At 43.0% G+C, this 17,849-nt stretch overlaps 1 protein-coding gene across 9 annotated transcripts in view; it reads right to left on the reverse strand.

The window, feature by feature from the left end:
* ZMIZ1 (zinc finger MIZ-type containing 1) overlaps positions 1 to 13,239 on the reverse strand; it is a 230,852-nt gene extending 217,613 nt beyond the window's left edge. For 7 of the 9 annotated variants that reach the window (XM_072130120.1, XM_072130121.1, XM_072130131.1 and 4 more), the window contains exon 1: positions 12,998 to 13,210. The gene's annotated coding sequence lies outside the window, so the exon portion shown is untranslated. The other 2 variants (XM_072130119.1, XM_072130125.1) reach the window with 2 other exon arrangements.
* Positions 13,240 to 17,849: the final 4,610 nt, after the last annotated feature.

The following is a 17,849-nucleotide window of genomic DNA, read 5'->3' on the forward strand; positions in this document are numbered from 1 at the left end:
CTCTCTAAGCAGACACATTATGCTCCATCCAGTACTGTGAGCTGACAATGTGGTTAGATTATCAGGGTACCGTTTTATATACACTTCATCTAGCTTCTGACATTGTACTAACACACTGACACATAGAGGGAGAGATGAGACAGATCAGAGATTATGGGATCCATTAGATGCCTATTGCACACAATGGCACACAGTCAGCTCTCCTACATCTCTGCTATTCCACAACACACTAGATCTGCTGTGCCTCCACAGATTAAGAACTTATCTGTCTGTAGCTTGTAGATCTCCTCATGCTGCTGCTGGCAGGAAGTCAGTGCATGTGTATCAGTGTGAGCTCCGTCCTGAACTGCAGGGGGCGGGGCTAGAGTGCAGGGAGCAGGGAGAGACAGAAATCTCAGCTCCATGGCCGTCACACAGAAATCCAAGATGGCTGCCCCGACCCTAAAGTCAAAAGTTACAGGGTCGTGTTAGGGGCAACTGAAATTGTGTACAGCAGGACTGATTGGACTTATATCTGTGAAATCCTTTATGTCTGTTAATAACAGTGAATTAGAGAATCCATTAAGGAGTAAAAGGTCCAAAATCGGAAACCCTTTAAGGTAAACAGATTTGTTTGGTTATTAAATATAGATAAGTATAATAAGATATGAATGAACACTATGGAAAGGTAAAAAAAAACACCCAATCATATTTGGAGTGGATAGAAGAAGCAGCATTGCAATAAGACGACATATCCGGCACTAAAAATTATCTAAGGTTTTAATTCTTTGCAACACTGAAAATCTCTTAACAAATAGAACCATTAATAAAGCACAAAGGCCGACTACCCGAGCAGTAAGTACAGTGCGGTACAGGCTGCACAGCATGCAATAGTATTTTATTAATACATGAAATAGGCTTCCTCTTCAGCATAATTAACTTAGTGCGGGACATCAACTCCCATGCTTAATCTGTACAAATAACAAACTGGAACCTTTCCTCCTTTTAAGAAAAATCCTTTTACGCAAATAGAGCAGAGAATTGTTATTGGACGGCAAAGCATTGAGACTGTAACAACGTATCACAGATTAACCATCTGCTCTCCAAAGCCCAGGAAGTGCCCAATTTATAGATTTACTGAAGAATCGGTTTAGAAAAATGGTAAAAATTCCCCCAATGACAACGTCTTGAGGCTTATTCACACGCAGAAGATCAGTCGGACTTGGGCCATGCAGAAACCACGTGCTTTTCAGATAACACACATTTATTTGGATTCATAGTGATGGGTTTTTTTTTCACTAATTTCTGCAACATAATTTCCATGTATGAACTAACCTTAATCATTTCAAATTCCAGGACAAAGCCAGAGCAGTGTATAGCGGATCTGTAAGCAGGAGCGTGCCAAAGCCAGGTCCATGGTAGTGACCTGAGACAAGGATAACATCTGACGTTGCCTACAACGCTGGTGGGAAGGAGAGAATTCATCACAGCAGCTGCAGCGCCATTGACTTCGGCCAACGCCAGCCTCCTCGCTCTGTGAGTAATTTAAGCTCTGCAGGTCATACAAACAAGGCGGATGCAATGAGGTACAAGAGAATATAAAGTGTCAGACATCTATATTACTACTCAATGTAGCCGGGGAAAGTCTCCTAAACACACAGACATTTACTTTCCCCATCTGTCTCCTTAGATTTGTCTATTGTTGTTACGGCATCAGAGCGAACATCTTACAAATTCCCGTAAATGCTTACAATGACCGCACTATGGCCAACTGCAAGTACTATATATTAAAAAGTAATCATCTTAGGCCAGGTTCACACCTGCATTTCATTAGGCCTTCCGTTATTAATAGCAGATAAAAACAACAGCAGCCCGGATCATTTTTTACACTATTAACATCATACGTTCTAGTTTCTAAATTCTAAAGGTGATGTCACACATGGCGTTTTCGGTCCGTTTTTATGAACATCCGTTTTCAGTCCGTTTTCAGCAGTTCACCATGCGTTTGGCTGCTTACAACCTGTTTATCTAATAAGATAATTGGGAAAACGGACCAAAAACAGACCAAAAACGCCACGTGTGGCATCACCCTAAGGGGAACAGAAGTAAAGGCCTCGGTTCACTTTCCGTTTTTATTTTCCGTTACGCTCGCTTTAAACCAAGACCATAATGGTCACCTTTTAATTCCCAACTAATTCCCTGGCTCCCTGGGTGAAAAATAAAAAAAAATAGTGATGCTTACTAGTTTTTTAACATTATTAGATACTTTACATTTTCTGTGTCTGTATATATATATATATATATATATATATTATATATACACATATGTGTATGTAGGTTTATGTATGGGCGGGGGTAGGGGCAATAGGTGTCCCTTGTATATAGCCATCTGTAGTGACCACCTATGCTCTGGGCAGACCTAAGCTGACCTCACTCACCACATACAATGACTTCTTTGTTCCTCTTCTGCAATATGAGATAATTAAAACCTTTGCATTTTTTTGCCTGCTGGAAGTGTAAACACAGGCAGGGAAATGCAAACACAAATCTATTTAGTGATACATAACCAAATATATTTGTAATGTTTGACATGGTAACATAGTAACTTGTTGAGAGAGGAGATTTGTGCTCTATGGGTTTAGTTCTTGGCACAGAGAGCACTTACATTGTACCATCCAATTATACAATCCTACAATGGGAAGCATTTGACCCTCATGTCAAAATTGTAACACAAAGTTGTTGTTTTCTTTTTTTTCTCTCCCTCTCTCACGGCTGCATGCAGTGCTAAAAGAGAATTAAAATACTTTACAAAGATAACAAGCAGCTATGTCCCAAATACACTACATAAACAAAGCCATTATACGTGTAGTCAGGGTGGTGCTAAGGAGTTGTGTTCCTGTAGAGTTTAGCCAATAAAATAAGTGACTTTCAATAAGCCATTCACTGCAGGACTATGGAACTTTCTGACATTCCTATTTCTTATTTTTGGCCCCTCGCTTCATATTTTTACTTAGGTGTCCACTGTAAATGATAGATGGTACATGATTCCTACTTAAAGGAAACCTACTACTTAAAAATGGTAGTTCTAACCCACAAATACATCGCACCAGCTCAGGGTGAGCTGGTGCCGGAACACATCTTCATTAATTCCAGAAACCGCTGATTGCTTTATACCTTCTATTGCAAGCACGCTTTGGCGCACCATGATAGGGCTAGGCGCACCATGTGTGCGACCGTGCGTGCGCCTGATTAGGAAGTGTCGGAGAGCCGGTGACGTCACTGAGCTCTTGGGCACACTTGTGCCGTGCGAAGTTGCGCAGGGGTAAGTGTGCCCAAGAGCTCGGTGATGTCACCGGCTCTCTGGCACTTCCTAATCAGGTGCACTCATGGTGCGCCGAGCCCTATCATGGTGCGCCGAAGCGTGCTTGCAATATAAGTTATAAAACAGTTTAATAAAGCAATCAGCGGTTTCTGTAATTAATGAAAATATGCTCCGGCACCAACTCACCCTGAGCCTGTGCGATGTATTTGAGGGTTAGAACTAACACTTTTAAGTGATAGGTTTCCTTTAACCTCATGCTATACCTTTTGTTATTATTTTGCTTTCCTTCTTGTTCCTTTGGGACTTGTATTTTGTTTCATTTCCTTATAAATTATCAATAAAATGAGATTGAACATAAAAAAAAGTCAGAATTCCAAAACATATCGGAATATACATAATTAAATATCAAAAAGCGCCAAGATCCTTGCCAAACAGCCAAAAAAGTACGAGCCAACTAAAAAAAAAAAAAAAAAAAAAAAAAAAACAATTTTCCATGCCTGAACTGCGCTCACCAAGTCCCCATGGTAAAGTGGTAAGCAGAAGTTTCAGTTCCCAGTCAGCAAGCACAAACTCATTGTGAGCAGAATATTTTGGGAGTTATTCCCACCTCGTTATACGTTCACCTCGCCTTGTATTTCAAGCTTTTTTATCATGCAAGGTTCCAATAAGCCAGGCAAGGAATCTCCCTGGCTGTAGCTCATTATTTGGCAAAAGAGATTCTGTAATACATGAGACACTCGGAGGAGCTTGTTGGGCAACTTTACGAATAATAAAAAGATAATATTACAAAGCTGAACATCTCCACACACAGAAAGCCACAGGTGGAGAAGTCATCCACAGAACCACTAAAGTGTTATGTGTCATATTTAAGAACAAATCATACTTCCACATTGAAGGCTCACTAGGATCATTTCTCTTGGATAAAAACCGGCTCAAAAAGAAGCCCCCTCTAATAAAACTTTTAGCAATGGTGATGGTGACCTCAGCAGGCGACTGTAGCAAAGAACAAAAGGACTGGACATGTTGAGGTCTTCTGCCCGATTACTATATCCCCCAAACCTGCTTTAGCAGACAGTCAGGAGATCCTAATACATCAGGCAGATCTAATGTGTAATGTCAGCTTCAAACGTCTGATCGCCTTTCCAAAAACCGTGACCATGACCATGGTTTGTGCGGGTATTGAACAGTTAATACTCGCCATTGTCTTCAAGACCAGACCTTAGTGGTCCAATTCTCACATGGTCAAATCAAGGAGGTTTCATAGTAGATAAAACGTAAAACAAAGGCATGTTCACTCAAAGAATTAGGAAATGATACATTCTAAATAAAGAAACACGTCGCTTCTGAAAAATCTAGCCGAGCAGCTCTGCTTCCTTTCCTGCAGCCTAGCAATGAATGAGTTACCTGATCCTTAAACATTAACCAGAACCTATTGTACTGCAGGAAGATAACACACAGGAGCAAAACACACATAAAAGGAGCAAGCAGTGCACCAAGAAGAGAAAACCTGCAGGTAGAACACAAATCCATGAATACGTCGACTGTGCAAACAGGGAATAAATTCCACAGTGCAGAAACATCCTGGCCACAAGTTAAATTTCACAGACATTAAGAAGCTTCATTCTGAAATACTTCTGATATATATGTATACATACACGCAGGAGCTGTAAAAACCTATATTTGATGTCATTAAATTTAATGTTTATCATGGATCGTTATGTAAAATTATGCAAATGAGCAGCAGGGGCTGCTGGCTCCATCATAGAAGCGCCATCTAGTGCCGTATGCAGATTATTCGTAGTTTGTGACCGCCTCCTACCTCCGTACCACAGTGCCGAATTGGGGCGTGAATAATTATCAGATGACAGAGCCAGGAGCTCTGAGTCTAATTTGCATAATTTTACAAGGTGATTTTCTCAAAAAACTAAGGCGATTAGAGGCAAAAAGATGTACAGATCCTGTTTCAGGAGGCACACATATAAGTGTGCTTAGTTTAGAAGCGCTGCATACACGCGGTAGATTTCCTTTAAGGGCTCTTTTACAATTTGATGGTGCTCTATAAGATCATTATTATTTACATTTGCATCCACTACTTATGCTCACAATTTCCCTATACGACATGCTGAAAGTGCCATTACAAGAGAAGAGACAATGTCATCTACAATTAATGACTGAGTTTAGCAGCACACTGACCCGTCCACCATTGTGAGGCTGGATCTTACTTGTGTACTAGTCCGAGCGTCTGATTTACTAATCCTATGCAATTACTTGACAGTGTAAACATATACTAAGCAATCCAAAGAGGCACAAGAGGCTCCCACTGTAACTTTGGTGCAGCTCTAACTTCAGCCCCTGTTAAATGTTTTCTCCTTTCAAACTTTTTGGATCATTTGGACCACTACTAAACTAGGAGAACCGATTCCATCCAGGTGAAGCATACCAGCTGTAGTGATAGTTTCACTTGTTCCACTTGTGGCGCCGGCCTTAGGCTACAATAATCAGATGTAGGAGTTATAAAAGGTGTCTGCAATTAAGCTTTATTGTTAGTTCTAGTTCTTAGTACAACCCAACATTTTTAAAATCCAATTGTCACAGAGACCAAAAAAAATTCTGGCCGGAGTTACAATTCTAAACTATACAGTTCCGACTTGCATACAAATTCAACTTAAGAACAAACCTACAGAACCTATCCTGTACGTAACCCGGGGACTGCCTGTACTATGTAACTACTCCTTAATTCATGGTACCTTTTGCTGATCCGATCCCATGGACCAAGCACAGTACAATGGATGCGAGTCATTGTGATATATGCTGCAAGGAGCCCCTGTCTGCGGCCCAAACATGAGGCCAACACGGTTACAGTTGTTTCAGCGTCGCTGCTGCTGTTGGGCTCTTGGTAGTTACATTCACCCTCCATCCAGGACGGTAACATTCTCTTCTGTACCCCCGACCCACACACCAGGGTAAAAATATTATTTTTTTCTCTAGACAAACCCCAAAGTTTGGGTACCTCGGGGACCACATATATCAATAAGCTGGTGGGCCTCTTTCAGCCCAAGTGGCTCATGTTTAAAATGTGTGGCATATTAGAAAGCTCAATAATATTTCACGTGCGATGTGGTGTCGTATAACGACTTCTTCATATTTATCAGACAATATGCACAACAACCAAACACGACGATGACTATAACGCACAGCAGGACGGAAAACATCAGAATGCTGCCTCGTCAACATAAGATGCTTTAGCTGCTTCTTTCGGCCATGTGAGCGGAGGAGGCCACACAGTCTCTCCCTGCAGATGGATGTAAAGGTCACAAATGTGATTCTGCTTCCCGTCAGGAAACAGAACAATGCATAAGGCAGCATCTCACCCCTCCCCCACCAGTAGGGACATAGCAGACTAGAAAACACATAAGTTAGGGTACCTGGAAGTGCGCATATGATATAAGCAGGACAATAAGCACCAACATCCTTTTATCTTCTATGGATGTTCAGTAATATATCAGTTCTGAGGAACTTGCACATATTTGCTGTGGATTTACATATCAGCAGTCAAAAACATTGTAAAAGCGCTGGCATAGAACATACAACACAACACAACACATAGCTACAAAGTGTCTTGCAATATCTGAGAAATGTATCAATCTCAGATTCCAAGGTACAAACAGTCCCCGGGTTACATACAAAATAGGGTCCATAGGTTTGCTCTTAAGTCGAATTTGTATGCAAGACGAAACTGTTTATTTTATAATTGTAGATACAGACAATTTTTTTTGTCCCACTTACAATTGGAGTTTCTAAATTTTTTGCTGTAATTAGACCAAGGATTATCCATAAATCTTCATTACAGACACCTTACAGCTGATCATTGCAGCCTGGGACTATGGTAACATCCAGAGAGCTACAACAGAGGTCCCAGTGAGAAGTGGGGTCCGTCTTTAACTATGGGTTGTCTGTAAGTCAGGTGTCCTCAAGTAGGGGACCGCCTGTATACGTAACCAACACTACTTGAGGGACCATTAACAAGATTCCAGTGGGTGACCATAAGGTGCAGGTGACGGAGCTCTGCTTACTATGATATGTGTGGAGAGCGGTCACACCTTACTGCTTTCATTATATGATAATACAGCAAGCAAAAAACAAAAAAAAAAAAAAGCAACACTATTTGCATGACACAGCCAGAGCCTGCAGAAGCCTAACCAGAGGAAAGGGAGAGACCTGATTCTCAGCCACACAACAGACAGCTGGTTACAGGGTCAGATTTCAGAGATTTCCCCAGGGGAGAAACACCGCAGGCTAAGGGGGGAGGAGGAGAAGGGTTTACAGACCTGCCACTTCTTACAGCAAGATGACCACTGACCCCACCAAGACAACCCCCCCCCCCCCCCCAGGCTTGTAATAGTAAACCATTTCTATATAGCGGTAACACTCCTTAGAGAACTTTCTATACCTATGGTTTCTGTTTGCAGCTCTCTGCTTATATATTTAAGGTTCACAAGTTTTGAAGCCAGATAGTCAAATTCACAAGAAAATTATTTGGGGAGTAAACTTTTACAATTTTTTTTTTTTTTAAGAACATTCCCAGATCTTCTAGAGACATTTCTAACACATACTCCATGATGGAAGACAAGCTATAGCAAGTGCCAAATCCGGATAATTACAGTAAACATTTGCTACATGTAAAAATACACGAAAAAATATATGTAAAATATCTCATCACCGCAACCAGACTATGGGTCCCTACAACATGTGTCCGTAGTGTAACATTTGTTATGCCTAAACTTGCAAAGTAGAGCGGCATGGAAACGCGTATGTAGCGGTGCCCCGATGTTACCAATGTTTTGCTCGTTTCTGTTTACTATGTATCTCAGTAGTTCTGCTTACTCCAGAAAAGTGAAGACAAGATGACAGACCCCACCAGCAACAGACTATTCCCATTATAGCACATCTTATTTCCCAGTCAAAATAGCGCAAGACTAAGATACGGTATTTACATAACATCCATCATTCATGTGGTTTTGAGTTAGAATTTTACCCAAGACACAGAACTTGTCCAACAGTATCTGACCTATGATTCTGATGGTGGAAGAAAGTCACCCAACATATTACCACTTCATATTTACATGAAAGCAATGCACCAGGACCGAGAAATCTAAATACAAGATTAAAAAATAAAAGTTTGCATTCTTTTCAAGAATTAGAATGTGAGCCCTAACGGGTAGGGTCCTCGTCCACTTATTCCAGATCTCTGTAGGTTTTGTATTTGTGATAACATTTGTTCTTGTCTTAATGTAATGTAAGTGACCCCTTTAATGATTGTACAACATCATGGAATTAATAAATAATAATAATACATTTACAAGAATATTTACAAATACATTTTACAAACTCCTACTTATTTGGGGGGCGGGGGGATTTTGTTTCCTTTATTTTAATAATAGTAGATTACTATAGGTTGAATAAAAGATACAGGTCCATCACGTGGAACAGTTATAATGCTACAATTTTGATCTAGAAGAAGGCAAAAAAACAAATATGGCTGCCTTAATTGTCTCGTTGCAATACAGCCCCCTAGTTTTGATTTGTGAAAGGACAAAAAGAAAAGCTGGCCGTCCTTGCAGGTTTGGACAATTCTGGAAGGACTAAACAACGAATCCTCCAGAATCTTTGTGGAGGAGATATGTTGGTGGAGAAGGATCAGGCAGTTGGAGTGGAACATGTTCAATCCTTTGATTCTTAAAGGAGATCAACCACATGGATTTAGTGGTAAGCATACTTATACGCTGGCGTGTGCCCCCCTTAGCTGTTAATGGCTCATTTTCCCTGAAAAAGTGTATGTCACATAAACTCCTTCCGGCTCCATTGGGTGTCACCGACTCTCTGGTCGGGGAAAGGAGGGAGGAGGCAGACAAGAAAGGAGTGATTAATAAACAGCCAACATATCTAGAAGGGGCTTCTGTGAGACACACTGGAGCCCCTGAGGCTCATTACATTTTTAAAAAAGTCCATTTTCAAGATATAAAAAAAAAATAAAGTAAAATAAGCCATTAGCAGCCGAATTAATAACAGGGGGCAAATACCAGTGTGTAAGTATTGGTGGGTTAAAACCACAAGTGTCTACGTGTTTGATTTTCCAAAAAAAAAAAAAAAGAAGCATATTCTGGTATACATAGAACATGTAGAATGTAGATGCTCACATTCTGTACTGCAAGAGAAGCCTACACTTATCTTCTTGGGTTCACATTAGGGTTTGGTGGTAAAAAATAAAAGCATATATTTTATAAATATATATTTGTATATACACCATTTAGAGAAAATCCAAAAAAGATGTTGTGTATTCCGGCCTATCATGTAGATAAGTGGGCTTGTTTACTCTTCCCCAGCATATTAAAACAGGGGAGCACAGTACTAAATTCAGTTAACCCCCCCTATTCAGCCTCCAAGTCACACGTGCTCTGCTGCAGACCTTGCTGCTCAATGTGCCTTTTGTCTGGAGGCTGGTGTTTCAACATCCTAGTCTTGAACACAAGAAGAAAAAAAAAAGGGGGTCAGCACAAGTCTTCTGTCATTCATAAACCTGAATCAGTGCTCAGTGAACACCAGCCTCTCCTCCCCCTTCTCCACAGAAGATTGATGCCACAATAAAACAAAAACACCCCAGCCTCCAAAAAGGCACAGCACCAAAACCTGTCTGCCAACCCTGAATGGGGGTAGGAGAAGAGGGGGGGAAAAAAACCACACACACCCACCCAGAGTCTCCTCAGCCTAGCCCAAGGCTCTTAATAAGTTTCACAGCAGCCAAATAGTGTTACTACAAGGGGAAACCTTCAAATACCAACCAAAATATGTGGGGAAAAACCCCCCCATCAACATAGAACACTATGTAAATCTTAGGTACTCATCTCATTTGCAAATTAGATTTTTAGCCATAGATATAAAATTTTGGAGCAGTCTATTTGGAAGAGCCATCAGGACATATCAGTGGAATACTTTATAATAAATCATTTGTTTTATCCCCCTAGTGGATCCAAATATTTACCACCCACTATGATATTGGTAGGACACTTATGTTACTGGAGACAGCGATACAGCCACTTTTAGCACAGATATATGTTGGTTGCTTTACTCTTTTTAAAGCCATAACTAGGAGTTGAACCAAAAGAGCAAAAACTTTGTCTATGTTTCTTACATTCTTAGGTTCTCTACAGATTAATGATGCAATATCCAACAATGCTGCAATGCCAGGTCAATAGTACAACATAACCAACAATAACTTAGAATTGGGGTCTGTGATTTGCACAGGAAAATAGTGACATCAAATATGAACAAACAGAATGGCAATGTTCACATGTCCCAAGTGTAATGTAACTACTTTCCCATGTAAACATTATTGCGTCTGATCCAACTACACTTACTGCCTGGACAGTAAATTCCACAAAAAGTAGATACTTCACCTGCCCCCACATGCAAATGGGCTGCAAGGCACATTCACTGGGGAAAAGCCATCCTTTTACACAATTATTACATCCATATTCCCCATAACAACACAGCAGAGCAAAGCATCAAGTCCAAAGTCAATTTCCTCCAAAATAAAGTAATATAAAAAGGTGCTTAGCAGCTCATAAACAAAAGTATTGTTACATGATCCTTCTGTGACCCTTCAGTGTCCAACATCCATTTCCTATTATACCACTTCCGATTATATGAAAAATAAATAATAAGCAAAAATAAATAAATAAACCCATCCTTGGTTCTTCTCCTTCACTGCTCTCATACCCTCTTCTTTGGAAACCTCTGAAAGAGCATTTGTTCAGGCTGCCAAGTTAAATCCTCCTTTCTCATGTCAAGGCTTTGAAAAAGCAGCCTGAACACCAGCTACACTGAGGTCTACCGGAGTAAAAGGAGAAAAGCAATTCCTTTGGCACCACAGAACCATTAAGCCTTTTGCAGATTATGAACTGAAGCACAAGAATATCCTCTCTGCTCAACCAGACGGTAATGAAGCCTTATGGTGGTACTGTACATCATACCTCCATCTCTGCACTGCAAGCATAGGCACAGCTCAACCTCCTGCAAGAGAATCGGGTGCCATCTGCATTATATCATTTCAAGGAATTCAGATACAATTTAAAAAATAATTGATACAATATTCAAATGATAAAAAAATTATATAAATAAACCATATTTAAATATTATGTATTGAGTGTATTTATAAAAAATATCATATGAAAAACAAGAAATGATAATATTTCTATAAACACTAATAAGAGCAATTAACAAAACGCCTTCCTTGAAGTACATTAAGCAGAATAAGATAGTGATGTGACCCGGAAGCAAGCTCATAAAAGAAAAGTAATGCCTCTTGCTTGTGGTGTGAGGTCTTACATCCAGAAGAAACCACACATCCATGATCATTCATTACTAGAACGTAGTGATACAATGTAGCGCCCCTGACCGTATACATAGTAACCCAATAACAGATGATGAACTTGGGCTATGGGTGCACTGCCTGGGAGGGAGAAGGCTAATTGCACTATTTTAGTGAATGGTTTCCCAGGGCACACAGGGTTAAACAAATCCAGGCAGTGACTGCAGACATCAGGGGAGTGTTTTCAGGACATACACCAGTATCTATCAGCTGGTTTGCTATAAGAAAAGTTAGAAAGCAGAGGCCAAAAAAAGGGGGGGGGGGGTATTTTCTTCTTTTCAACTTCTTAGATCAGTTTACAACTTTTGGATAAAACAGTTTTTTGGAGTCAATATATTCATTTAAGTGTAGGGATTGGGGGTGGGGGGAGTAGTACACATTCCTTAAGTGTTTTAAAGGGAGCATTTCTTGAAGCAGCTAAATCACATACTGATAGGAGCCCTCCTCCCCCTTCCCAGGGCTAGGAGAGCAGAGTTCCTTTTCATATCCCTTTCCTCCTAGTTTACTGGGACATCTGGACATCCAAATATTGCAGAGGGTTCAATGGTGCTTGCGTTCTGCACCTGAGCAGCCTTGAGCGCAGCATAGCCACAATATTCCCAGACAGGAAATCCCCACAATTGGTAAATTATCCCCATTTATTATGTAAACAACAACAACTATGCATCAATACACCTGAGCACAACCACAGACAGGCAGGCACAATAAATCCACATTTTATGGGATGTTGTCACCCAAAGCTGGGAGCATTTGTGGCCAAGACGTGACATCTCCTGAGCAGCCCCCAAGCACAGGAGGGGTTAATCTGCCATGCACCATGCATGTAACCTGGTGTTGCCCACTGAGCTCACAATCAATTGCACTCCCCCAACACAACAAAGAGCAGAATCAGAACCTTGCATGTATGCACAGGATGCCAGGGGCAACTTTGCAACATGCCCACAGCCTGGTGAGTGACCAGCATGCCCACTACCACAATGAGGGGCCAGCATGCCCACTAGCAACCAGCATGCCCACAGCCAGATGAGGGGCCAGCATGCCCACTAGCACCAGCATGCCCACAACCGGGTGAGGGGCCAGCATGCCCACTAGCAACCAGCATGCCCACAGCCCGGTGAGGGGCCAGCATGCCCACTTGCACCAGCATGCCCACAGCCAGATCAGGGGCCAGCATGCCCACAGCACACACACATACACAAAACGTGTCCTTCCAGCATAATCCATTGTTTGCAAGGAGATCCCTCTCATTGAGGTGTGAGGAAACTTACCAGCTGTAGGCAGGAGAGCGGGCACCCAGTCAGTACAATATCCCGTGGTGCGGTGGGCACCGCTCAGCCTGGCAGAGCACTTCCTCCCCCTTATTCCTGCCGCTTGCCGTCCCTTTTTAGCCCACAGACAGTAAAAGGAGCTCAGTGTTAGTGGGTGAGTAAGTGAATCAACTAGCAGGGAGCACAGTAAGTTGAAGTGTCAAATTACATCGCCTATTCTATTACCATGCCTGGCGGTGGGAGGGAAAACACGGACCGGACTCCGGAGACTGGAGCGGAGGAGGAAGAGGAGGCAGCAGCGGCAGCACACAACAGGACTGGAGCCGCTTTATGATTGAAAGAGCCTTTATTCACAAATACACAGGAAAACTTACAGACGGTGCGTGCCATGACGCAGCAGGGGCTGTGTACAAAGCCCCCAATAAATTAGGATACACTCCTAGCATCTATCCTAACACTATGGCACAATAAAGTGCTGCTCCAGCATCCTAGCTCAGGCAAACCACAAATACACACATTGTTCAATTAACCTGTATGTCGGATGCTGAGCTCAGCGACTTAGTGCTTAGCGTCCGATATAGCGAAAAAGAAAGAGAGTCATACCAGCGATTGTCAACAATAATAGCACAACACAAGACCTCAAAAACATAAAAACACTTAAAAGGTGCAATGAGGCACACGACTCGGTGAGTACAATGTAGTCAGCCTCACAAACCCCCTCTGGCTGTTAAAAATTGACGTGGTGTTTATGTAAACAAATTTTGTAAACAAAAAAGTTAACATGCAATACAAGAGTGTAATAAACAAGTGAAGCGATCCTCACTATAACCTGTCAGAAGCCTATGTCATAAGGTAAGTAGGTCCAAGCACAGGCAGGGTGTAACAGGAGGGTAAGACACCAAGTGCAGCCAGGGGGCCCAGGTAATCACCCCACGCGTTACGTCACTAATTCTAAATTCATCAGGGAAAGCAGCGGATGCTGAGCTGATGCCGGTTCAGCTCAAGATCTGATCCGAACTGGCAAAGGGAAACACTGGGTGCCGGCTCTAACTAATAGCCAACACCCCAGTGTAACACCTCATTTAACATGACTATGGGGGGTCTTTCTCCCACAATCGCCCCCTCCCCAGCACCGTTTTTAGGGGGCGCCGATCTGGACCCCCGAGCTGCCTGCAGGTACTGCCAGTAAGAAGGCGTCTGTGACGTGTGCAAGTGCTTAGACTGACACTGCTAATACCCTGCAATACATAAGTATTATTAGATGATTGCTTCTTCATGTTCCATGGTGGAAAAAGTAAAAAAAAAGTAAAAAAAAAAAAGGTTATTCAATAAAAAAATAAAGTAATAAATCAATAAATCAATATAAATAAGAGACATATAACGCTGAGGGCGTGTTCACACGTTGCACTTTGGTTGCGTTTTCATTGCGTTTTAAAACACATTACAACAGCTGAGATGAGGTGATTTGCCTAATTACATTACTGTTAACGTTTCCATTTACAAAACACATTGTAAACGTGCTGTTAACATATGTGTTAACAATGTGTTAACACACACGTTTTGGTAACGTGTGCATTAACATTACGTTAATAAATGTAACAGTAATGTAATTATGCAGATCACCTCTCCTCAGCTGTTGTAATGCGTTTCAAACTCAATGAAAATGCAGGACAAAACGCAATGGGGCAGATTTATCAAGTAGTCTGAAAGTCAGAATATTTCCAGTTGTCCATGGCAACCAATCACAGCTCCCCTTTAAAATATTCATGAGCACTGGTGAAATGAAAGCTGAGCTGTGATTGGTTGCCATGGGCAACTGGAAATATTCTGACTTTCAGACTGCTTGATAAATCTGCCCCAATGTGTGAACGCGCCCTAAAAAACGTCTAAATCAAACACAAACCCCACATATATAGTATCACCGCGTCCGTAACAACCCATAGAATAAAAGTAAATAATTATTGGACCCGTACGATGAACGCCATTAAAAAAAACTGTTAAAAACTTGGCAAAAATTATGATTTATGCCTATTGAATCCCACAAAAAATGCACTGAAAAGTGATTTAAAAAAAAATGATACTGTTGCAAAGTACAACATGTCCCGCAAAAAACAAGCCATCAACCAGCTCCGTAGCCAAAAAAGTAAAAATGTTCTGCCACTTGAAAGAAGGTAATGCAAAAATGATAGATTTTTCCCCACATTAGAGTTTTATATGGCAAATTTAGTAAAATGTAAGAAAAAATATTCATGTCTGGTATCACCGTAATCGTATCGACCCATAGAATAAAGATAACATGATTATAAGGCTAAACCCTGAACACGAAAGAAAACAAAGAGTAAAAAATCCAGTACAGAATTGATGCTTTTCTACTCATGACCTCAAAAAAATATTCCTAAATTTTCAATAATAGGGGATACCAACCCCAAAATGGTAACACTGAAAAAGCATCTCATCCCGCAAAAAAAAATGCCGTCACATGACCCAAATAATGAAAAAGCTAAAATGTTATATCCTACAAAAGGGGCCAATGAAGAAACTAAAATCCTGGCAGCTGCAGGTCCCTCCTTCCCTTCTGAGCCTCGCTGTGCCCCCATAAATCAAGTAACGGCCCCAAGTGGGGGGTCTCTGTACTTTGGAGAAGTAACAGCCACATGTGGGGAGTCTCTGCACTCGGGAGAAGTAACGGCCACATGTGGGGGTCTCTGTACTCCGGAGAAGTAACGGCCACATGTGGGGGGTCTCTACACTCAGGAGAAGTAACGGCCACATGTGGGGGGTCTCTGCACTCGGGAGAAGTAACTGCCACATGTGGGGGGGTCTCTGTACTCGGGAGAAGTCACGGCCACATGTGGGGGGTCTCTGTACTCAGGAGAAGTCACGGCCACATGTGGGGGGTCTCTGCACTTGGGAGAAGTCACGGCCACATGTGGGGGGTCTCTGCACTTGGGAGAAGTAACGGCCACATGTGGGGGGTCTCTGCACTCGGGCGAAGTGACGGCCACATGTGGGGGGTCTCTATACTCGGGAGAAGTAACGGCCACATGTGGGGGTCTCTGTACTCGGGAGAAGTCACGGCCACATGTGGGGGGTCTCTGTACTCAGGAGAAGTAACAGCCACATGTGGGGGGTCTCTGCACTCGGGAGAAGTAACGGCCACATGTGGGGGGTCTCTACACTCAGGAGAAGTAACGGCCACATGTGGGGGGTCTCTGCACTCGGGAGAAGTAACGGCCACATGTGGGGGGTCTCTGCACTCGGGAGAATTAACGGCCACATGTGGGGGGTCTCTGCACTCGGGAGAAGTAACGGCCACATGTGGGGTGTCTCTATACTCGGGAGAAGTACCGGCCACATGTGGGGGGTCTCTACACTCAGGAGAAGTAACGGCCACATGTGGGGGGTCTCTGCACTCGGGAGAAGTAACTGCCACATGTGGGGGGTCTCTGTACTCGGGAGAAGTCACGGCCACATGTGGGGGGTCTCTGTACTCAGGAGAAGTCACGGCCACATGTGGGGGGTCTCTGCACTCGGGAGAAGTAACGGCCACATGTGGGGGTCTCTGCACTCGGGAGAATTAACGGCCACATGTGGGGGTCTCTGCACTCGGGAGAAGTAACGGCCACATGTGGGGGGTCTCTATACTCGGGAGAAGTACCGGCCACATGTGGGGGGTCTCTGTACTCAGGAGAAGTCACGGCCATATGTGGGGGGTCTCTGTACTCGGGAGGATGGTAAGTCTTCTACTTCCTGGATGCCTCAATCTATGAAGAAAGTGGCAAAGTCCCATAACTCCCCGAATAAAGTCCATAATCAATTAAAACAAGAAAAACTAAGTCCCCAAGAGAAAAGTGAAGAAGTGGCTTGTCAGTCCTCTTCTTCAAAGTCCATCCTGCTGTCAAGGGAGGCGTAGCTGGATCAAGACTAGCCGGTGACAGTCCTGGATGGACAAGGTTCCTCTGTGCATGGTGAGGCACCTCCTGGCGTACCACAAGACATCTTTGCAGCAATTCATTAGACTCCAGGCGTCCTGGATGGCCCCCGGCATGAGGGTGCCTTGAAACAAACCATAAAGTGCAGCATGGCACGTCATGGTGTTCCTGGGCACAGAAAGAAGGAACAAGAACCAGTGCAATGATGTCTCCTCAACAAAGGGACATCGGGGGTTAAGCCTTTCACACGACATGTTGGACCACACGGTGTCCATGGTGCTGGAGGTTGGCCCCGGAACACACCCCACGATGTCCTTGGCTCTGATGAGTTTGTGGATATTCTTGGGCTTCCATAAATCCGGCTTGAGTCCCTCCAGATGTTGCTAACTCCGACTTCTTGCAGTTGACCTTTGCCCCCAAAGCTTGTCCGAACAGCTCACACACCTGGGCGATCGTGGGGCAAAGACCCCCGAAAGGCAAGTTAAATGCTGCGGTCACGCTGACTGCGGCATTTAACTGGTTAAACACCCACGATTGGAGCACACTCCGACCACGGGTGTTAGCCGGGGATGTTGGCGGTAGATTACCGCTGACATCCCGCGACCCCAGATGCCGGTTCGGCTCCTGTGCAGAGCTGAACCGGCATCGTCTCTGCGCATTAGCTGTACTCCGTCTAAACTAAATATATTTTCATAAACTGCCATTAGAAAGCATTGCCTCTATCCCTTCATTGCCCCTCTACATGCCTGTAAACCTAAAGCTGTATGCAAATGACCTGTGAGATGTCTAATGGGTCATTATCATATTCAAGCTGTCCGGCTTATTCATGAGTGGGAGGTACAGCCACACCCCCAGTGCTTGACTGACAGAGTGTATAATGATGTGAGGTATAATGGTGTAATGGATCCTACATGTGCTTC

Source organism: Engystomops pustulosus, chromosome 11, assembly GCF_040894005.1.
Source record: "Engystomops pustulosus chromosome 11, aEngPut4.maternal, whole genome shotgun sequence".
Classification (NCBI taxonomy): Eukaryota; Metazoa; Chordata; class Amphibia; order Anura; family Leptodactylidae; genus Engystomops; species Engystomops pustulosus.